The sequence below is a fragment of the Cryptomeria japonica genome, chromosome 6, assembly GCF_030272615.1.
Source record: "Cryptomeria japonica chromosome 6, Sugi_1.0, whole genome shotgun sequence".
Taxonomy (NCBI): Eukaryota; Viridiplantae; Streptophyta; class Pinopsida; order Cupressales; family Cupressaceae; genus Cryptomeria; species Cryptomeria japonica.
In genome coordinates this window covers 191,733,618-191,758,185 of record NC_081410.1, presented here as the reverse complement: position 1 = coordinate 191,758,185, position 24,568 = coordinate 191,733,618, and positions in this window count along the sequence as shown.

The window sequence follows — 24,568 nt, the reverse complement described above, 5'->3', positions numbered from 1 at the left end:
ATATATATTATTCATTCCTTTTCTTTTTGGTGACCCAAATCTAATTGATTCAAATCCCTTTCTCTCATTTTTCTCAAAGAATAAATTTTTTTGTGTTTAAGTCTCTATGTGTGATATTTTAAATATACCTTAACTCCATCAGATTGATAGAAAATCTAATTAGAGTTTGGACTTCCTCTTACCATCATTCCTTCACCCTTAAAATCCAATCTCCACCTTGATGTATGAGTCATACAATACATTCCTTTTATTGGTGTAGATTATATCTCATAATTACACTTTGCTTAAGTTGACTTAGGACAATGCATTGATTGTAGTTTGCATATGAGACACTTAGGAAAGTGTGCATCTAGGGAAGATGGTTGTAGGAGAAATTCCACCTTTGTGGTGATATCTTGTTATCACATTCTACCTTCGCTGGGTGATCCGCCTTTACTGGAATTTTCTATTATTTCTCCTACCTACCCTTGTATCTCATTGGACCACATGTCATGATTATGTGCTCTCTCATTCCCTATAGCATTGTCTTTATAAGTAGGCTCATTTACATTGTATGTAATCCAATTGAAAATCCAGTTGATTAATCATGTTGGACATTTTGCATCTTGATAGGAATACAATTTATTCTTGTCATATTTATTCTCTCTTATATGCAATTCATTTGGCCTCTAGACCTTAGGTTTATATAGGATAATTATCACATGTTAGTAGAGCCTATAGGGTGCTATGGGTAGTCATTTGAGAGAGTTTTGATGCAATTTGGGGTTTTGTATTTTGGAGTTTTCTATTGCAAGATAATATTGGAGCTTTTTGGGTCAAATTTGAGGTCTCCATTGCATTTAAGAGGTTTGAGAAAGTAAAAATCACCTTTTGTTTTGTCCAAATCCGACAGCAGAGGCCAAATCTAGAGCCATTTGAAGGTGGGGTGTTTTTGCCAAACCCGAGAGGGATCTGAAATTTTAGAGCATTTTGGGTGTAATCTGACATTGCCATCATTCTCAGAAGGGTTGAGAACACCAAGACCGTCTATCCATTCATCCCAATCAAAGTAAGGAATCCAAAGTTGAATAAAATTTGTGCCCCCCTCCCTAGTCAATGATACAGTCACTGACGCGTGTACAATTATCGTCAATCAAGTATAGGTAATTTTTTACTATTTTTTGTTTCAAAAAATATTAAATAATTTAACATTGAAATTTTTTTATTAAATTAAATATCAAAATATTTATTTGGGTGCATTTTTATTTTGTGTCAAAATAAAATTTGTGTGGGCCTGCAGCTCCGCAGGACCTACGAGTATCGCAGGTGGCCCTGCGGCTACAAGTACCTATGGGTACTGTAGGGTACACTTGCAAGTACCAAAAGGAACACCTGCACACACACCCCGTAGGCCTCGCCACTGAAGGGTACCTACAGGTGACGTAGGTTGCCATGCGAGCCCCTTAGGGGGTTGTTTTTTAATTAAAAAATCAAAAAATGTTTTTTTTTTTTTTTTTAATTCTAAAATAATTTTTTTCCTTTAGTTTGCTCCTACATTTTTCTTGGCGACATTCCAATCGGAGGTATTAACTTCCAAAAGATCTAAACTTTAATCACAATAATCATAATGTTGTGAGCAGAGACATAAAATACATTAACACGCACATCCATAGAGAAAACTCATAACACAAGAATATACGAGGAAAACCCACAGTGGGGAAAAACCTCTATTTGAAATTAGCTCCAATCCAGCCTCACAAGTAAATCTAATTACAATGTTTATGGGCACCAACCCAAAGGAGCTACAACCCTTCAAGTTTATGGGCATGGGCACTAACCCAAAGGAGAACCAACCCCTAACTTTGCTGAGTGCCAACCCAAAGGAGCACCAACCCCTATCTTTAAGCACCCACTTAGAGATTTACAATGAACAAATATTAAATACAGTTTGAGTACCTTGTTGCAAATGAGGTTTTGCAACACCTTACAAAAATTCTTCTAGTCTTGAGATTGATTTGTCTCTCTTCTACTCTCTGATCTTTAGGTCTCAATCTCAACTCTCTACCTTCTTCTTATCTCTTCAACCTTCTCTTTGTTCTCTACTCGTATCACTCCTCCTTCTTTGCCTCTTACAGTGTATACAACCCACTGTGTTATCTTCCTCAGCTCTGCACTTTTACCTCTCTCGTTTCTACTGCTCTCTACTATCTATTTCACACTTTTCACTATTTGTTTTATGCTCTGACTCTCAACTGCTATGTCTCTTCTTCACACATCTGAACATTCTGCTTGTGGTCTCTTCTGCAATATTATTCTTGCACTGGTATCATGTTATTGAAACCTACGTGGTCTACTTCTCTGTGACCCCCTTCTCTCTATTTTTATTCTTCTATTTTGCAGAGCTCCTCTTCTTGCACACTTTCAGCAACAACCTCATTACTGAATGCACTACTATATTTTTATCAACATCCCCTAGCTTGCATCTACCAACTCAGCAATCACATCTAATCTCCCTCCAAAAATTGATTCACAATCTAATCTCCTCGGCCTCTAAGAGATCATGTCTACCAATCAAATTATCTATAAACATCACTCAAACAGATAACTACTCACAATAAATGTATTATTTTGGGAATAACTATGTTCAAATCATTCTTCTGATATAGGATTGCTATACTTAACAATCTTCATCCTGGCATATTTTCTCGAGCCTCAAAAAAAGGCTCACTAACTCCTTTTGCAACATGATCACATTAAAGGCTACATCATTTTCTTCAGTCATCTTTGTACTCTGATTGCTAACTTTAGCAATTTTCTCTGTCCGATGAGATCCGATTACCTCTTTGTGGGTCATCTTGATCCGCACAATAGACTTTGGCCCTGTTGCCATCAATACAATCTTCATCCTTTGTCGACCTGCTCTGATTGAATCGACAACCACCTTATTAAAATTGATCATCATCTCTGTAAGCATTGGCCTCTGCATATCATATTTCAACCTTGACCACCTGGGACCCACATGTCTTCATTTTCACCATCTAAAACATCTAGTCAAACTCGATCGATCACCATGTAGATCATTTTACCTATTAGCATGCAATCATGTGGCTAAAAATATATCCTTCAGCGTCCAAGTCACTTGGTCAAGCATAGTCAACTACCACATGGACTATCGTCCTTATCGGGTTGCCACCATGTCAACTGAAACACCTCTAATGGTCATGATGACCTTAAACTCTATTGCTGCAAGATGGCAGGATATGTGTCATTATGCCTTTTAACTTGCCCCTTGTCATTATTCATACACCCATTTTGCTCATGCGGGTTGGTGGGATGCATCATCTTTCTGCCTCAACTTACCCCATGAGTTCCTCTTTACATCCATCTGTAGGCATGGGATAGCAGGATCCTTTTCTCTCTTCACTGTCTTATTCCACACAACTATCGCGCATCCATCTTGAAGGGTGCGAGATATCGGAAACCTTCTACCACTATCATCATGTTTCCCTGCACGACCATCATCTTGTCTTACTTAGTATCGCGGGATGCATATCTCTCTACACCTCATGTTGCCCCGCATGACCATTGCTCCTCACTTTTGATGACACGGGTTAGCAAGAAGCATCTCTTGCTTCATCTTTTGTTACCTCGCGAGACCTTCAATCTCAACTTAAATAGGTTGCAGGATATAGTGGGAGTCGCTATACCTAGCTTAGAGTTATCCCACACAGACACCATGCACATACATTGCATGGTGCGGGATAGTGGATGAAACATTTCCCCTTGAATTTTCTTGTCCCACATGGTCAACCAATGCTCAACAACATATCATGGGATAGTGGGGAGCCTTTGATCTTTATGACATTTTTATCCTACATGACCTCTTTCCTTCATTCAAACACATCGCGGGACCCAGTGACACACGTAAACCAAACAATTGCTGCCATGTGGAAACACAGTTCTCAACTCCAACTCGAAACTTGGTTATTGTTTTTGACATGGCAGGTATGTGGGGACGATGAATCTGGGCGAAACCCCTATAACATAACACGACATGTTATGCGCAAGAGCACAACATAACCTGTGCTATGTGTGACTGCTACCTGCATCTCTGCAATGTCCTTGACATCCTTTTGACATCAATCATAATAATGCTAACATCTTCATCTACAGTCTTCTACAAGGCATCTTTTTGGTCGCATCATCTTCATGTTTCCATATTTGCATCATCATGTTTTATTCTCTTGCATGAGCTATGTTGTACTCACACTAATATAAAGTGCCAGACTTCTTTGTACCTTGTCATTGATGGCATATTTGATGTAATCCTCTTGTACTCTATAGATTAGGAAATATCTTATGAGAATTGGTGCTTGGCTCCAATTGAGACTTAGATTGTACAAATTTGTGCATGGCTCCAGTGATACTTAGATTGTACCAATTTTCCATTGATGAGTATCCAGTTGATTCTCAAGGAGGTTGTCTCCATGCTTGATCTTCATTCTTTTGCAATGAGTGATTCATCAGTCCTCCTTCATTGACATTAGTACCTAGTTTTGTCACACTTTGACATTCTTGGTGCAACATTGGCTCTATTTCTTCCTAATGAGGAGAAATTTTGGTCAACATCATTGGACCATCATTGTAGGAGATTCTACATTGAGGGGGGGCTTCATGGTCTCTCCTCTTCTCTCTTATGGGGAGGACTTTTTCCTCACATGAGGTTTTGTTCTTCTCATACACCATTGAGAGAATTGTATGTTCATCTCTCTTTTGGGGGGAGCTATTTCCCATTGGTTTTTTCTCTCTTTCTCCATTTGTGAAAGATTGCATTGCATTTGTACATGTGTACCTAACTTGACCTAGTAGTCGCAACCCATCTTTCATTATTATCTTGAGTCTACATTCTCCTAAGTTGTGCTTAAGGGGGGTGTTGGTGTAAATTATGTCTCATAATTACACTTTACTTAAGTTGACTTAGGATAATGCATTGATTGTAGTTTGCATATGAGACACGTAGGAGAGTTTGTATCTAGGGAAGATGGTTGTAGGAGAAATTCCACCTTTTGTGGTGATATCTTGTTATCACATTCCACCTTTGGTGGGTGATCCACCTTTAGTGGGATTCTCTATTATTTCTCCTATCTACCTCTACCTACCCTTGTAGCTCATTGGGACACGTGTTATGATTGTGTGCTCTATCATTCCCTATAGCCTTGTCTTTATAAGAAGGCTCATTACATTGTATGTAATCCAATTAAAAATCTAGTTGATTTTAATCCAGTTGGAAATTTTGCATCTTGATAGGAATAAAGTTTATTCTTGTCACATTTATTCTCTCTTATGTGCTATTAATTTGGCCTCTAGATCTTGGGTTCCTATAGGAAAATTCTCACACCTTTCAACCCAATGAATTTTCTATCATTCATCTTTTAATCTCACCTAACTCTTTACACAACTTGACGACCATTACTAATCCCTTTTTATTGCTACTCTTTGAATGGTTGTTTTCCTACCTAAAAAACACTTGATAATATTTTTTAATGTAGATTTGGTTTTACTTATAATGCTTTGGATTTTAAACCATTATGTTTCATTTAATTAAATGGTTAGAACCATTATCTTCATACCATCATGATTTATTAGGGTTATGTGCAGGATCATGGTGTGCCAAAACAGGCCCTTAAGTGGCAATGAAATTTCAGAAAATCAGAGTTATGCAACTTGACATGAAAATTTGAATAAGTTGTGAACATTATTTTTAAAATATGTAAGAAGAGAATATATAGAAAATTGAATTTAGTTTATAAGCTACTAGTTATTTTTTGGAAAAAAAAATCCTATTTGATGAAAATTTCAAATTTCAATGCAGTGGTACTAAAATTTCAAGAAAAAGATAAGAAGTAGACGTATGTCTGACCACCCTAATCACAATCAAATCATAATATTTTTTTATAATATTTATAATATAAGTATTAGACTCATGCCCAGATGTGACACATATTTTTTTTTAATTTTTTATAAAGTAAATAATTATTTATGAATTTTTTACTATAGCTTTTCATAAATTTAGAAACTCCTATGTCTGACCACCTTAAATTGGTCAAAACCTTATGAAATTTAAATTTTTTTATCCCTATAGTAGACGAAGCATAGGATGTGATGCATGTTTCGGATTCAAAAAATGTTATACCGTTTGAAAGTTATGAGTGTTTTTCAATCAATCTATCAATCAGGACTATTTTCAGAATTCAATTAGAAAATAAATAATAATTATTTATTAAAGTCGAAATAAGACAAGCCTTATATTGTTGGAAAGCTGAGGATGTCCTTAAAAAACCCTTTTTGTTTTATCAATTTTGGCTATAAAAAAAATCGTCAGCCACCAGTGTAAAGTTTAGAAAATCAAGGAATACTAAAAAACACGTTTTTTCAGTTGACTTTCCAGGCTTGTCACTTCCAAGCCAAATCCCAAAGCATTCCCTAGCTGAAATTTGAAATTTGAAAATTTTACAACACAAATCGAATATCTGATAAAATCTTATAATCCAATTATATCGGATATCTGATTTTAATAAGTAAATTCACTAACTAAATTTGCACATAATTAATCCAATGTTTATTAATATATTAATATATAATATTTTAATATATTAATTTATAAATAAATTAGTATATGATATTAGGGAAAGGGAGAGGGAGAGGGGGAAGTGGAGAAAGAGAGAGAGGGAGATTGGGAGAGGGAGAGAGAGAGAGAGAGAGAGAGAGAGAGAGAGAGATTAAGACACTAAATTGTGTCGTTATGGGTCATATGATGTCCTAAGGGATCGTAGGACACTTGATATGACCCCTTAGGACACCATAGGACCCAAAGCGACCCAATATGGTGTCATAAGGGGTCATATTGTGTCCTAAAGGGTCATATGACATAATATGACCTATTAGGACATAATATGACCCATAACGACCCAATATGGTGTCACAAGGGGTCATATGGTGTCCTAAGGGGTCCTAGGACACCATATGACCCCTATGGACACCATATGACCCCTTATGACACCATATTGGGTCATTATGGGTTAAATTATGTCCTGATGGGTTGTATTATGTCATATGACCCCTTTAAGACATCATATGACCCCTTAGGACACAATATGACCCCTTATGACACCATATTGGGTTGCTTTGGGTCTTATGGTGTCCTAAGGGGTCATAGGACACAATATGACCCCTTAGGATACCATAGGACCCCTTATGACACCATATGGTGTCGTTAGAGGTCATATGGTGTCCTAAGGGGTCGTAGGACATAATATGACCCCTTAGGACACCATAGGACCTATAACGACCCAATATGGTGTCATAACGGATCGTATGGTGTCCTAAGGGGTCATAAGGGTTCATGGGACACCATATGACCCCTAAGGACAACATACGACCCCTTATGACACCATATGGTGTTGTTAGGGGTTATATGGTGTCCTAGGAAACCATATGACCCCTTAAGACACCAAATTGTGTCGTTATGGGTCATATGGTGTCCTAAGGCATCGTAGGATACAATATGACACCTTGGGACACCATAGGACCCAAAGCGACCCAATATGATGTCATATATTGTGTCTTAAGGGGTCATATGATGTCTTAAAGGGGTCATATGATATTATATGACCCATTAGGACACAATATGACCCATAACGACTCAATATGGTCTCTTAAGGGGTCATATGTTGTCATAAGGGGTCGTAGGACACCATATGACCCCTATGGACACCATAGGACCACTTATGATAATATATGGTGTCGTTAGGGGTCATATGGTGTCCTAAGGGGTCATAGGACATAATATGGCCCCTTAAGATGCCATAGGACCCATAACAACTCAATATGGTGTCATAACGGGTCGTATGGTGTCCTAAGGGGTCATAAAGGTTCATGGGACACCATATGACCCCTAAGGACAACACACGACCCCTTATGACACCATATGGTGTTGTTAGGGGTCATATGGTGTCCTAGGATACCATATGACCCCTTAAGACACCAAATTGTGTCATTATGGGTCATATGGTGTCCTAAGGGGTCGTAGGACACAATATGACACCTTAGGACACCATAGGACCCAAAACGACCCAATATGGTGTCATAAAGGTTCATATTGTGTCCTAAGGGGTCATATGAGGTCTTAAAGGGGTCATATGACACAATATTGAGTCATTAGGACACAATATAACCCATAACGACCCAGTATGGTGTCTTAAGGGGTCACAGGACACCATATGACCCTTATAGACACCATAAGACCCATATAGATCCAATATGGTGTCTTAAGGGGTCATATGGTGTCCTAAGGGTTCGTAGGAAACCATATGACCCCTATGGACACCATAGGACCCCTTATGACACCATATGGTGTCGTTAGGGGTCATATGGTGTCCTAAGGGGTCATAGGACACAATAGGACCCATAACGACCCAATATGGTGTCTTAAGGTGTCATATGGTGTCCTAAGGGGTCATAGGACACCATATGACCCCTATGGACACTATAGGACCCCTTATGACACCACATTGTGTCGTTAGGGGTCATATGGTGTCCTAAGGGGTTGTAGGACATAATATGACCCCTTAGAACACCATAAGACCCATAACGACCCAATATGGTGTCATAATTGGTCGTATGGTGTCCTAAGGGGTCATAAGGGTTCATGGGACACCATATGACCCCTAAGGACAATGTACAACCCCTTATGACACCATATGGTGTCATTAGGGGTCATATGGTGTCCTAGGACAGCATATGACCCCTTAAGACACCAAATTGTGTCGTTATGGGTCATACGGTGTCCTAAGGGGTCGTAGGACACAATATGACACCTTAGGACACCATAGGACCCAAAGAGACCCAATATGGTGTCATAAGGGGTCATATTGTGTCCTAAGGGGTCTTATGATGTCTTAAAGGGGTCATATGACACAATATGACCCATTAGGACATAATATGACCCATAATGACCAAATATGGTGTCTTAAGGGGTCATATGGTGTCCTAAGGAGTCGTTAGGGGTCATTTGGTGTTGTTAGGGGTCATATGGTGTCCATAGGGGTCATATGGTGTCTTAGGAAACCATAGGACCCCAAATGACCCATAACGACACAATATGACCCTTCTCTTTGTCTTTCTCTCTCTCTCTCTCTCCCTCTCCCCTAATCTCTCTCTCTCTCTCTCTCTCTCTCTCTCTCTCTCTCTCTCTCTCTCTCTCTCTCTATCTATCTATCTATCTTTCTCTCTAAAATATGACTAATAAAATCAGATATCGGATTTCTACCATTGCCATTAATGTGGCAACAAAAAAAAAGGCAGCAACAGGAAAAAATTTTGGGACCACAAATTTATACATTAAAATCGGATATCCGATTTTATGGGATATCCGATTTTTGTAAATAAAAAAGAGCCTTATGGGCCATTTTGTGGAATCCAATGACCCATAGTCTGCATATTCTATTTTATGTCGATGATCATGGGTTTTCAGACAGGTTGATACAAATTTGTGCTTTTGGGAGATTCTTAAAGTCAAATCTTACATTGTCAATCATTTAGGAGCATTTGTGTGGAGGTAAATGGGGAGTAGTAGTCTGAGATAGGCTTTTGTAGGGACCCCTCTCGTGGCCCCATAGGTTCAAATGGATCATTCGTAGGTGCCACGAATTTCAAGTTAGGGCCCGTCAAAGTTTGACATTTTTTAGCACTTAGGGCGCTCAAGGGACGACGCCGGTAGGGTATGACCCCGAGCGTTCGACCGAGTGGGGGGGGAAAATAGGACCATGCATAGAGTAATGATGCCTAATTGGACATGTCGAAGCCGACGGTTCATCATCGCGATGAGCAAAACGAGAAATTGGCCACAAGACAACATTCGAATGAATGAGACTGACGATTTTTTTGCCCTAATAAAACCATAGGGAAAATTGAAAAACCAAGATAGGATTTTGTAGGGACCCCTCTCATGGCCCAGTAGGTTCAAACAGATCGTTTGCAGGTACCACGAATTCTGAGTTAGGGCCCCTCAAAGTTTGACAATTTTTAGCACTTAGGGCGCTCAAGGGAAGACGTCGGTAGGGTATGACCCCAAGCATTCAACCAAGTGGGGGGGGGGGAAATAAGAGCATGCATAGGGTAATAATGCCTAACTGGACATTTTAGAGTCAACGGTTCGTCATCGCGATGAGCAGAACGAGAAATTGGCCACGAGACAACATTCGAATGAATGAGACTAACGATTTTTTTGCCCACCAAAAAAGTGCTGCCCTAATAAAACCGTAGGGAAACTTGAAAAACCGAGATAGGATTTTGTAGGGACCCCTCTCATGGCCCTGTAGGTTCAAACAGATTGTTCGCAGGTGCCATGGATTCCAAGTTAGGACCCATCAAAGTTTGACAATTTTTAGCACTTAGGGCGCTCAAGGGATGACGTCGATAGGGTATGACCCTGAGCGTTCGACCAATTTGGGGGGAAAAATAGGAGCATGCATAGGGTAATAATGCCTATCTAGACATGTCAAAGCCGACGGTTCATCATCACGATGAGAAGAACGAGAAATTAGCCACGAGACAACATTTGAATGAATGAGACTGATGAATTTTTTGCCAACCAAAAAATTGCTGCCCTAATAAAACCATAGGGAAAATTGAAAAACCAAGATACATTTTTTTAGGGACTCCTCTCGTGGATCCATAGGTTCAAACAAATCATTCGCAGGTACCACGGATTTCAAGTTAGGGCCTGTCAAAGTTTGACAATTTTTAGCACTTAGGGCACTCAAGGGAGACGACATCAGTAGGGTATGACCCCGAGCATTCAACCGAGTGGGGGGGGGAATAAGAGCATGCATAGGGTAATAATGCCTAACTGGACATTTTAGAGTTGACGGTTCATTATTGTGACGAGCAGAACGAGAAATTGGCCACAAGACAACATTCAAATGAATGAGACTAACGATTTTTTCACCCACCGAAAAATTGCTGCCCTAATAAAACCATAAGGAAACTTGAAAAACCGAGATAGTTTTTTGTAGGGACCCCTCTCATGGCCCTGTAGGTTCAAATGGATCATTCGCAGGTGCCACGGATTCTAAATTAGGGCCCATCAAAGTTTGATAATTTTTAGCACTTAGGGCGCTCAAGGGATGACGTCGGTAGGGTATGACCCTGAGCGTTCAACTGAGTGGGGGGGAAAAATAGGAGCATGCATAGGGTAATAATGCCTAACTGGACATGAAGGAGCTGACGGTTTGTCATTGCAATGAGCAGAACGAGAAGTTGGCCACAAGACAACATTCGAATGAAAGAGACTGACGATTTTTTCGCCAACCAAAAAATTGCTGCCCTAATAAAACCATAGGGAAACTTGAAAAACTGAGATAGGATTTGGTAGGAACCCCTCTCATGGCCCCATAGGTTTAAACAGATTGTTTGCAGGTACCACAAATTCTGAGTTAGGGCCCGTCAAAGTTTAACAATTTTTAGCACTTAGGGCGCTCAAGGGATGACGTTGGTAGGGTATGACCCCAAGCGTTCGACCAAGTGGGGGTGAAAAATAGGAGCATGCATAGGGTAATAATTCCTAACTAGACATGTCAGAGTCGACGGTTCATCATCGTGATGAGCAGAATGAGAAATTGGCCATGAGACAACCATTCAAATGAATGAGACTACTGATTTTTTCACCCACCAAAAAATTGTTGCCCTAATAAAACCGTAGGGAAACTTGAAAAACCAAGATAGGATTTTTTAGGGACCCCTCTCTAGTCCCTATATGTTCAAACAGATCATTTGTAGGTGCCACAGATTCCATGTTAGGGCCTGTCAAAGTTTGATAATTTTTAGCACTTAGGGCGCTCAAGGGATGACGCCGGTAGGGTATGACCCTCAGTGTTCGATTGAGTTAGGGGGGGGGGGGGAATAGGAGCATGCATAGGGTAATAATGTCTAACTAGACATGTCAGAGCTGATGGTTCATCATCACGATGAGTAGAACGAGAAATTGGCCACGAGACAACATTCGATTGAATGAGATTGACGATTTTTTCACCAACCGAAAAATTGCTGCCCTAATAAAACCGTAGGGAAACTTGAAAAACCAAGATAGGATTTTTTAGGGATGCCTCTCATGGCTTTGTAGGTTCAAATTGATCATTTGTAGGTGCCATGAATTTCGAGTTAGGGCCCGTCAAAGTTTGAATTTTTTTAACACTTAGGGTGCTCAAGGGACGACGCTAGTAGGGTATGACCCCGAATGTTCAACCGAGTGGGGGGCCAAAAAAGGAGCATGCATAGGGAAATAATGCCTAAATAGACATGTCAAAACTAACGGTTCATCATCACGACGAGTAGAATGAGAAATTGGCCACGAGACAACATTCAAATGAATGAGACTGGCGATTTTTTCGCCAACTGAAAAATCGCTGCCCTAATAAAACCGTAGGGAAACTTGAAAAACAGAGCTAGGATTTTGTAGGGACCCCTCTCATGGCCTCGTAGGTCCAAATCGATCATTTGCAGGTGCCACGGATTCTAAGTTAGGGCCCATCAAAGTTTGATAATTTTTAGCACTTAGGGCGCTCAAGGGATGACATCAGTAGGGTATGACCCCGAGCATTCGACCAAGTGGGGGAGAAAAATAGGACCATGCATAGGGTAATAATTCCTAACTTTACATGTTGGATCTAATGGTTTGTCATTGCAACGAGATAAATGAGAAATTGGCCATGCGACAACATTCGAATGAATGAGACTGATGATTTTTTCGCCAATTGAAAAGTTGTTGCCCTAATAAAACCATAGGGAAACTTGAAAAATTGAGATAGGCTTTTGGAGGGACCCCTCTCATAGCCCCATAGGTTCAAATTGATCATTCACAGGTGCCACGGATTTTGAGTTAGGGCTCGTCAAAGTTTGACAATTTTTAGCACTTAGGGCGCTCAAGGGACGGCGTCGATAGGGTATGACACCAAGCGTTTGACCAAGGTGGGGGGGGAAATAGGACCATGCATAGCGTAATAATGAATTTTATCAAGTATTGTTTGTTAAATAAATTGTATTGTATTGTTCATTAAATGAATTGTATTGTTCATTAAATGAATTGCATTGTTCATTAAATGAATTGTATTATATTGTTCATTATACAAAGAACATTTATGATGAAATGAAATGAATTGTATTGTTCATTAAATAACCATTATTAACCATTCTTAAATATTGGAATAAAGATTAAATATTTCGATGATAACACCATTCACAGATGAGCAACAATTTATATGATCGAATATCTTCTGTATATATAAAAAATGTCAAATGATTACAAATGTATGTCCATACACAAATATGGCATAAACGCCAACTCAAACAAAATGTATGTCTAAATACGTGAATGTATGTCCATATACAAAATATACATGCCAACTAGACATGTAAGAATCCCAAAACTATCTATAACATCCTAAGATGTTGATGGATCATCAAAATCGATCCTCTTCACCGCACTGCTCGGCTCTAAAGGATCCTGCACAAGAAAAACAAACCACGATTAATATTAGTTATATTATATAATTCACATTCGAAAAGTTAACATAAAAATGAACTATAATTGAACTATTAATGTTTACCTCATCTCCATGTTTTCTCTTCAGCTTTGCAGGACTCTTGATGTATGTCTTTAGTAGAGGAGGTATGTTTTCAATATTTTCATACACAACCTACATATGTTCAAAAACATGACATTTATACAAGTTAGCATATAATTGTCATTGATAATAATAAATTATATCTACTAAACACAAAATTAAATAAACACACATCTACTTGAGGCATCTCTTCTTCTTCTTCTTCATCTTCAGGTATACTGGGTGTAGTCATCAAGGATGTGAAGCCAAGAATTCTCTGTACATATACACAACAAGTATATAAAACTATCAATCTATGTCTAGATGTGTATAATCACTATAAGTTATTTAAACTATTCATTCAATCATATTTGCATTCAATTACCTTTCCCTTGTCTCCAACTGCACTACCAGATCCTAAATCACACTTCTCCGCACTCGTGTTGCTTGTGCCCTACAAGAGTAAAATAAGATATACATGCAAGTTACTACATATTCTAATTAATACCAATATAAATGATGAGCATGTATGTACAATAAAATACAAACGACTAGGTGCAATAATATATGTACTGTCAAGCTATCAAGGCCAAATGAAATGGCCGACAAGGTGCCCTCCTGAATCTTTCTCAACTCCTCCTCGGTCATCAACTGTTAAATAGACCATGTAAATAAAAATTAGTACTTAATATTATCTAGATTATAAATATTCATTTAAAATATAACATGAACTGTGAAAATACAAATCTTACCACTACATCATCAATGTATGATGACGGTGCCTCCTTGCCTCTAGTATGCAAGGACTCCCCAGGGTATCCTCCAGTTTGTGTCATAACATCTGGTGCATCATGCATCTCATGCACCTCATAATTTGCACTGTCTGCAGGAGGATCAACAGGTTGTCAAACTGAACCCAAGCATACGTGCCCACACATGACACAACTATGGGCCATGCATATGTGTGTAGCCCAGGATGACGTGTCAGCGCCACCGGATGCACTGCTACCATCAAAAGTAGGTTGAGCTACTGACCCAGCCTGAGAAACCAAAAGGCTACTCAAAGAGTGAATAGCCAATATGGTCTGTGAAGCTGCCTCACAAATGATATCTGGATGTTGCACTGGATGTGGGGGATCAATAGGAGGAGGGGGGACATATGGGCCATGGACTATTCTGACTGCCCTAGGTCTATTTTGGGGCATACCTAAACCCACACCCTGGAAAGGTTGGATGTCAAAGTAGTTCACATGTTTGTGTAAAACAAACTCAGCATACAATTTTTTTATGAAGTATAAGGGGACATCAAGATTGTTGTTGGGTAGTTTGTCGAAAACCATCCACCAACGATCCTAAAAAAATTTCACAATACCATCATTTCTACACCATTTAATAGAAAGTTTTGTTTTTTGGGGGTCTACGGATTGACCAATGCGGGGATTCACAAACAATGAGGCAATATCGACTTTCGATATCTTGAGATCCTTGATCTCCTTATACAACAAGTCATTCACATATTGTTCCCTCATAGAATCTCGCCACAAAAGGGCAGCATTGTGCTCCCCAGTCATGGTTTCCATACTCTTTATGATCGATGTGAGAGGATCAAACATTGGGTTTAGATGAGGGATCCTACGATATACATCTGCAATCCCCCTCAATTCATTCAAATTTTGTGCAATCAAATCCTCAATTGAGGGGGGATTTGGCAAAGGAGGGTTTGGTTGTTGCGGTTGTGGTTGATCAATGTTTTCATTGTTATCCCCCATTTTAAACCTAATTGAATGTAAACAATTGAATTTAGTTAACAAATTTAAACAATTTTGTATTTGATTAAAAAAAACCTAGTTTTATGAAAAAAACCATATTTTCGATGAAAAATCAAATAAACATTAAAAAAATACAAAAATTGAATGAAAATGATTGAAAACAATAAAAATCTCACCTTTCAATCTATATTTTAGCAATTTTTGGGCAAAACACCAGATATCAGATACAATCAGATATCAAATTTCTATAAAATCGCACAGCCCGTGGGTTAAAAATGACTCATAGGATGTCACAGTCGAAATATATTATCCGATAAAATATAATACTATCCGATTTTTATACTTAAATTATTTTAAAATAACATTATATTATATTTTATAATATATTGATGATGTCATTTAATGTACTTAATTATATGAAATTAAATTATTACATGACATTTAATTGATTATTAGATCTGAAAGAGATGATATCATAACATTTGATTATATGAGAATGCATACGATGTTAGAATCCCCTTCAATGATTTGAGTTATTTGGTTATTTATATATGTATGAGTAGCTACACTTGACATGTGAATGTTTCAGTGACTACAAGTACTTGGAACCAACTCTACCTAGCTTCATAGGTCTAAGCATGCCTACATTCCCTGATAGTGATTAAAAGGAGATAGAAAACTAGCCAACTGTCCTAAGCCTAAACCTGTGCCTACATTATCTTATTATTTTTATTTTGATCCCCGACTACCATAGTTGGTAGCTTTGAGAACCCTTTGGTCATGTTGAGTTGGCCCGTGATGACTCTATGAGCATAGTCAGACATTTATATATTCTCGTTATTTAATGTGTGTATGTAACAATAACTCTATATTTAAAAATGGAATATGTCTTCTCTGTGTTTTGAAATATTATCATTTAAATTATTTATCTGTAGGGGTCTTTTGTGGAGGCATTTGATTAATTGATTTTATTATATTTTTTATCCCACTTCAAAAGTGAGTTTGTATTGTGCAGTTGAGTTCTTTTTTTACACTTCGTGTAATTTTTGCATGCTCTCCTCTTAAAAACCTTCTTCATGGCACAAAGTATTGGTTGATCTTGAGAGTTTGAAGAGCTGAAATTTTGTGGGAAAGGTTTTGACAGATTTGGATTGGGGAGGTCTTTTTGTTGTTCAATTCATGAGGTCATTGGTTGAGTGTGTGAAAGTTTGGATTTGAAGTTTCCTCTCTAAATCGAGGTAGGTGCCTTCATAAACCTCTTTCTCCTTTCAATTTGATTTCCTTGATTGTTTGCAAGTGTGGGTATGTGCACAAAGATGGTGGTCAAAAAAGTGGACACCACCCAAAAAAAACATGAAAAAAGAAGTAACGCGTACGTGGTTAGAAAATTTGAAATCACCACATACGCACTTAGGTCTGTTGTTCCCGAGCCTAAAAAAGGTAGCGCGTACGTGATGCTTTTAGGAAAGTTAGCATGTACATGCTACTTTTAGGAAAGTGAGCACGTACGCGCTGATTTTAGGAAAGTAAGCGTGTATGCACTAATAAGCTATAAAGGATCACGTATGCAATACCTATCAAAAAAAGTTCTTTTAAAAAAATTGGGTCTTATTTTCCCGTGACAACCACGTTTTTTTCCCCATTTCCTCTGCGAATGGGGTGCCTCATTTCTCCTCTAGACACTATGGATCAAGGTTATTTTTTCTTAATTTTTGTCTTTCTTTCCCATTTGTTCAATTTGTTTTATGTTTTGAATTTAATTTCGTTAATTTTGATTAGGTTTTTTCATTTTTAGTTTCAAAAACCAGATTCTGATAATCCACAATAAGAACAACAAAATGCACCTCCTGAAAACCCACAAGATACACCCCCAATTCCTCCTTTTGATTGCACACTTGAAACATATGAGCAATTAATTAATTAGTTAGGGCAAAATATGTCTAAAATAAATAGATTGATTGATAATTGAAAACATCCAAACTTGAGCATCATAAATCCCTCGCCACTAGCCTAGAAACATTAACTAGTGGTGTCATAGCTGTTTCCACACAAATTACAAAATGGGGAAACTTTTGGGATAGGTGTCGTCAATACAATGTTGATGGGTTATCATACGAGGGAGTGAAAAACAAAAATATTAGTAACCAACAAATATGTGCCCTTTTTGTTGATCCTAAAACTGGTCAATTGTTACCTCTTAATCCAAAGAGGTTTCCCATACATTGGTGTACCAATGTGCAGATGAAGAATATTTTTTGGTAGAGGTGTTGGATGGTCTTTGATGATCCACCTTGTAATAATTATGAGGTGCCATTGTATTTTTTGAGAAAAGTATATTGTGATTTTGTGCTCAATTTACAGCCAAACTATTTTGACATGAGAGAGTTCCATGGTAGAGGTGGAGGCTCTGCCCAAGATAGACCTGGAGCCCGTAGGCGAGTAGCCCCAGAGAGTCATCGCCCCCTAGCACCCAAACCCAAGGTGCATCAGGTTGTCACAGTAGAGCTGAAAGAGTCGATGGGGCTACAGACTCTTCAGGCGACCACAACATTGACTGGTGACATCATCTAGCATGGGACGTTGTTAGCACACCCTATTGTACTGGATGATGAGCCATTAGTTGCTCCAGGTGGCGACAGAGAGACCATTCAGCATATGTGTGTCAATTGTTCAGGGATATGCTCAGGGATAGATGATGCGGCCAATGCAAATGGATCCACATCTCATTCATGCACGATTTGCTGTAGTAGATTTCAGGCCCGCACGATTGAGGATTTGGTGCTGACAGATGAGTTGATGGACATGGTGTTTGCCCATCAATGACAGACACGGGTGTGTTGATCTGAATTCATAGCATTTTATTTATCATTCACTTTAAATTTGTAATTACATAAATGAATTTTCATTTATACATCGATTTAAATTGAGACAAATAATATGCATTTCAGGATGCAGCAGCGATATCACATACTCCTCCCGTAGTTACTACAGCTACAACTTTGATGCCTAAGGTATAAATTTTGTAACATGTTAAAATAGAATAGTACACTTTGAATTCAAAAATATTATAAGATATACTAACTATCATTAATGCTTGGTCCAATTTTTGGTTTGTAGGTGTTGACAAGGGACCAAATGTCCCAGATTGATGACATCATGCTCTCACCGATCGATTTTGGACTACAGGCTATACGGTATCATATTTTGTACAACCCTTTTTATGTATTGTTTTGATGGAATATGCAACTCATTTCATTTTAGATTTTTTTAATTATGTTTAATATATTATCTGTACTAATATCTCATGTTAATTTTGTTTTTTTAGGGTACCCCCTCCGCGTCTAGGCCTCGTCCTAAGAAAAAGAATTCCTTAAAGATGCCAAAACATGGGAAGAAGGTAATTGAACACATTTTTAGTTGTACAATTGTTTGAAAATGTTGAAATCAAGTATTAGTTGGGGTTTGTAGATTGATTAGTGTTTTTTGTCTATTTTACATGTACATCGGCCATTGAGCTATGTGGATTTGTTGAATGCACCTGATTCATCCGTGGATCAAGAGAGGGTGGAGGTATGTATCTCTACTTTATTTTCTTGATTTCATGATTATATGCATGCGTACATGTTAACTTGTGATATATTATAATCTTATAATTTTTTCATATAAGAAATATCCATAGCTGCTTCATCAATGATGAACCCTCCTTTGGGCACTGGAGAAGCATCTCAGGATTTGGTACACTTTTGTATGATATATTACATTAATTGTTTTTAACCTACAATACTTATCATTATATTAATTGTATTTAATATTTGATCATTTTTTGTATAGGTAATAGCGATAATTTTTGCATTGATGGTGAGCCATCCTTAGTCCATTGGAGAAGCATCTCAAGCACCGATACATCATTATTTTCTATATTATATCTTTTAAGTGTTTTTGATGTATTTATGTTAGTACATTGTATTAATTTTACATTTAATCTACAATAGACCCCTTCGCGATACGGCCATAACGTGGATCCTTTTAAGTATGTCTTCAAGAAAACTCCTAAGAGTTACAAGGAGAGGAGAGCGAAGACATTAGCTCTAAGATCAGTCGATGAGGTAATCTACATTTCAATTGCAAAGGAATTATAGTTAAATGCATAGTTATGTTGTTAATTATGAACTATTTTCTACAAAAGAATTCTAACTTGGCTTTTGAATTGTGGTTTTGCAACCATGTATAGAGCCACGTACTGCATCGGAGAGGCTCGATTTTGATGATCCACCACAAGTTTAGGATCATATAGTGTTAGTTTTGGTCATAGAATGACCAATACATGTAGATATATTCTACATTTTTATTGTATATCGATTTGGACACGACATATGCCACATTTTTGTAATACTTGTATTGACTTGGCAGACATGTCTTTTTTTGATATATATAAATGTTGATATTCGATCCAATAAATATGCACTGAGTTCATTATTGTGTATTCTTTGTATTTTGTGGTTGTCCTTTTATAAAGTTAATTGATCATTTGCCTATGTAATCAACAATATGAATATAAACAACAAAAATCTATGATATAACACATTGCAATGGTGGAATATGATTTGATAAAAAATTTAAAATGTTGAATTAACCCTACAAAACTCCTTGTATTTAGTTCATTATTGTGTATTCATTGTATTTGGTGGTTTCCCTTTTATAAATTTAAATGAATATTTGCCTATGTAATCAAAAATATGAATATAAACAACAAAAATCGATAATATGAATATAAACAACAATATGTGTGTGGTGCGAGAGCACCCTCACGCTCGCAATGGTCAAATTTTGGTTGTAGTGTGCACAAACTAACATCATGAGCACGTCTAAGTGGATAGGTTTACGCTATGCATGCTCCTCTTGTGCATCCCAAAGCATCAGAACATCGAGAGTCATAACCTACCGGCACGATCTCTCAAGTGCCCTAAGTCCAAAAAATTGTCAAATTTTGACGGACTGTTTCTTCCAATCCAAGACACATATGATCAATCCATTTGAATCTGTGGGTTTGCATGAGGCTCCTCTACAATGGCCTATCTCAGTTTTTGACAACTCTGAGCCATTTTCAATTGGTAGCATTTTTTTGCCTGCTGCAAAAACCGTCAGTTGTGTGCAATGCAAAGTTGCAAGATAGGCTAGAATTGATTTGGTTTTTCGTGTGCACAAACTGATGTCACAAGCATATTCAAGTGGGTAGGTTTATGCTAGGCATGTTCCTCTTGTGCATCCCAAAGCGTTGGAACGTTGAGAGTCATACCCTACCGGCGCGATCTCTCAAGTGCCCTGAGTCCAAAAAATTGTCATACTTTGACGAACTGTTTCTTCCAATCCAGGACACATATGATCAATTTGTTTGAACTTGTGGGGTCATGTGAGGCTCCTCTATAATGGCCTATCTCAGTTTTTGACGAATCGGAGCCATTTTCAATTGGTAGCATTTTTTCACCTGCTGCAAAAACTGTCAATTGCATGCAATGCAAAGTTGCAAGATAGGCTAGAATTGATTTAGTTCGTCGTTTGCACAAACCGATGTCACGAGCATGTTCGAGTGGGCAGGCTTATGTTAGGCATGATCCTCTTGTGCATCCCAAAGTGTCAGAACGTCGAGAGTCATACCCTACCCACGCGATGTACAAGTTGCTTGACAATTTTTTTGACAATAATGACATTTTTTGCTCAAATTGTATCTAGACTCAATCTATGACCCCTATGACCCGATATTGACTCAAATAATTCTCCATGATTATACAAGAATCAAGAATGCTCATGATTGACCTTATCACATCACATAAACTCAAAACATAGTCACAAAACATAGACACAAAAAATAGTCACAAAACATTGTCACATACTATTCAAAAATTTGCCTCTAAATATGGTCAAATCAGCTCTTGGCTATTTGAATATACAAAAAAATATCTTACAAATCATCTCATGGGATTTTATACAAAATTTGGCATTACAATATGTGTGATTCAGCTCATCGCCATTTTAATATACAAAATTTGGCATCTACATATGTAGAAATCAGCTCATTGCCATTTAAATATACAAAATTATGCCCCTAAACATGTAAAAATCAACTCATGGGCATTTATATATACAAAAAATGAATATAAAACAATTTGTCGATGATATATACAAAATTCTCAAAATCATTTTACTCTGAAACGTAGAATCAATCAAGTGAGCCTTCAAGATCGGCTCTAACCTTTATTGTGTCAAGTATTGCCTCGTGGTCAGATTCACAAACTTTCCATAAAATCTTGTTATGAGGTCTACCACGATTCTTCATCAAATGAATATTTGTTGCAACAACAAGGTTAGAGAAATGAAGAATATGTCTGTGTGTTTCAAAGTCCTCGAACAACCAAACATCAGAATTCTTGATAGGGTATCTCCTAAGCCGTGTTCCTGTCATGACAACACACCCTATTGGGTACTCAATACCCTCTCCGTCAATTATTGTGGTTGTCAATTTTCTTTTAGGATCAACACAATGACACAAATAGTAATATGTTCCTTCTTCATTGTTCTCTTCTACAACAACTGCATACACATGACCTGCATTTTATAAAGTGATAATTAATACCAAAAATAAAGTATGATGTACAACAAAATGAACCAAAAATAATACTTGCAAAAAAATTAACTCAAAAAATTACCTGAATCCACTAGGTCAGATACATAGTCAAAATCCACTGATGTCTCCATCTGGCTCAATTGTAGTGCTTTGGGAATTTGATATGTATCAATGGTAACCAACGGTCTACAAGACCATTTGTCAACCCACTCTTGTGATTCACATTCTTCCCACAAACAATACATGCATGAAGAGAAAAAACATACCATCTGTCTCGTATAAATTAGTAGTAAACTTACATTTCAACTCAGAAATGAGTGCATGTCACTCAATCCTTCAACTGTACAACAATCTAGATAGTTTTCAATGTTAGATTCGGTGATCAACCAAAAATATCTATGAACCATTGACGTACCTGGATTACTTGGACCCATCATAGACTTACACCATTGCACAATTGTTTTTGCATCTATCAACTTAGCACCACCTTCATACTTCAATTCTTATCTAACTAGGGCTCTTTTTACACATGCTCCTGCACCATCATGCTCTCCCTTACCATGTCCAACCTTAGTGAAATTCCAAAAATGTTGTGCACTGCTTGTCATATGCATCCTTGTCAACCAATAAAACATCCTTGCATTCTTGAATTGTTCGGTGCAATTATCTGACTATATTAAGTGTCGGTTGTATCGTATGTTCCTTTCCCTTAAACTATCATAGAAAAATTTAAAGCATCCTTCTACAAACTTAGATGAATGAGTACTATCATCACTTATGTAGAAGTGACTCTCTTACAACCTTTCTATCCTCCTTTGTGCTATCATCTGCATGCATGAATGCTATATGTACAAAAATAGAAACTTGTGTAGAATGATAATACATAGATTGCACTTCATTTTGAGGTTGTAGTGTATAATTTTCAGCAAAATCAATGATAGAGACAATGGTGCCAAGAGGAAATGTGTCCTTACATAACTTGAACTGCTCATCTAACCATCGAGCTCTATGTGTATGCATTATGTACTCATAAACTAGTTTCTCTTGAAACATTTTCATAAATTCAGCTACACATATATCTTTTTTCACTAGCTCACATCTCTTCAAATCTTTTCCATCTTTAACTCCATATGTGATTGTCTTGTATTTTCCAAAAGAAACTAGTTTCCTACCAATTTCATGTATGCTCTCCAAATGTACACATCTTGGTAAATGTTGCAAACCACCACATATAGCACAAAAACCTTCCAAACAAGACATCTTATAATAAATGCAACCATCATGTCTATTACATAGCACATTTGAAATAAATTATCTTACCGACTTAAGAGGTGTTTGTATATTGCATTCTTGCAAAACATCGTTAGTGTGCAAAGTAGAACAAATATGATGAAAAATATCATAGTGAATGGAAAATTTAATATGCATCCTACAACAACACATGGTGCATACATGATTAATCTTAATATAAAAAGGTTTTTCCATTTCAAAAAATATTTGATAAATTATTATTTGAGGTAACTTTTGAAGGAATCTTTCATAAAATTTAGTTTGAGTCATATCCAAATAGTGTTTGGCATGTAACCCTATTTGTAGACCCGATTCGCCTTCTAACAATATCTCTTTGGTTGGGCGAAACTCTTGTGTTGTCATGCCGATTTTTTTTAATTAATGTTCTTAGTGCATCAACAACAACCTTGTCTTTGCATGGTAGTCTACCTGAGAATGCCCAAAGAGAATTATTGTTAGGTTCCTCTATTTTTTCTCGCCTCTATAATGCTTTACTTAATCTTGTTCTACTAACGTTTAATGACTTACTTGTTTTGCTAATCAAACGATCTTTTTTTATTTTCTTGCTCATTATGGTTGATGTAATGACACATCAAGTAGTATTAGAATCTTTAGTACGTGATTTTGAACCAACATCTTGATATGCATCAAATAGATTTCTCACAATAGTTCTTTCAGTGTTACTTTCAGATGATCTTAGGCCTAGAATTTTCATTGTCTCTCTAAAATTCAAATTTTTAATCATTTGAACAATTAATTGACATCTTGTTGTTTGATTTAAATTTTCAAAATAGTTTTACCATATTCTTTTAACCATTCTCCTACAAGTTCGTTCATTCAATTTATCGGGCATTGGCTTCAATATATTCTCATCAATGTCAATTAGATACTTTGGCTTTCTACAAATGATTCTAGGAGGTATTAACATTAGTGCATTATGTGCATTCAATTCATCAAATAGAGAAGGTGTATGTTCATCATTTAATTGATTATTCAATGTGGTATCTTCTTCAATTGCATTAGGTTCATACGATAAATCAAATGTCTCTTCTTCAATTGCATTAGGTGCATTATGTTTGTTTGGTAAATCGAATTGAGATGTTGAGGATGACATACCTTCTTCTCCCATTTTTTTTATGTCACGTAATTTATTCATGCATTGCCTTTGTCTTTCATTTTCAGCCTCTTGTTGTTCCATCATTCCTTGCTTGTTCTTTCCCATGGTTGATATTGGTTGTCCTAAATAG